The 894-nt window shown below is 40.7% G+C and overlaps 1 protein-coding gene across 4 annotated transcripts in view; it reads left to right on the top strand.

Moving 5' to 3' along the window:
- srgap1a (SLIT-ROBO Rho GTPase activating protein 1a) overlaps positions 1 to 894 on the top strand; it is a 94,996-nt gene that overhangs the window by 81,333 nt on the left and 12,769 nt on the right. The window lies entirely within an intron of this gene.

Below are 894 nucleotides of genomic sequence, written 5' to 3'. Positions count from 1 at the left end.
CCTACACAAGCTGAAATAGTTTCAAACAGTGCAACCATGTTTATTATATTACAAAAATATAGGCAATAGGCTTGTAAAAACTATTGAAAACAACTCCAACATGAAATTATTTATGAAGTTGTAATTGACGTTACATTTGAAGTTGAATGGGGTTCTGAAATATAAGCAAATAAGAATTTGACTTACTATGAATATTATTTACTAAAACTAAATATTAAAGCCACCAACATATAACAATAAATACTAAGAATTATATAATGAAACCATTCCAGGCCAATGCCTAATCTCAACAGTCTTAGTGTATGCGTAGAACAAACCGGGTTTCCTGGAGGTATCGGGCAGTGTCAGGCAGCCTACAGGTGGTGTGCTGGGGGGGCAGCATATTGAAGAAGGACACCCACAGGCTGGATAAACTGATCAGGCGGGCCGGCTCTGTGGTCGGCATGAAGCTGGACTCACTGGTGACGGTGGCAGAGAGGAGGACATTGGACAAACTGCTGGACATTACTGAAAATGCCAGCCACCCCCTGCACACCATCATCAGCACCAGAGGAGCGGTTCAGTGGAAGGCTGCTCCTTCCCAAGTGTGGACCAACAGACTCAAGGACTCCTTTGTCCCTCATGCCATCAGAATGTACAACTCCTCATAGGGGGGAGCAGGAAACAGGGCAGAGAGAGAGGACACATACATACATACATACATACACATACATACATACATACATACTACATACAACATACATACTATACATACAAATACATAACAACATCAGACAACATGCACACCTGGACTTAAATTCACACCTGGTCACTTTATCACTTTAACACTGGACTTAACACTGGCACTTTAATAATAATTTATGGTCTTTTCTTTGTTTATTTGACAAATGTTGT

Source organism: Etheostoma spectabile, chromosome 8, assembly GCF_008692095.1.
Source record: "Etheostoma spectabile isolate EspeVRDwgs_2016 chromosome 8, UIUC_Espe_1.0, whole genome shotgun sequence".
Classification (NCBI taxonomy): domain Eukaryota; kingdom Metazoa; phylum Chordata; class Actinopteri; order Perciformes; family Percidae; genus Etheostoma; species Etheostoma spectabile.
Note: the sequence above shows the minus strand (reverse complement) of the source record. Positions and strands in the feature narration are given on the sequence as shown.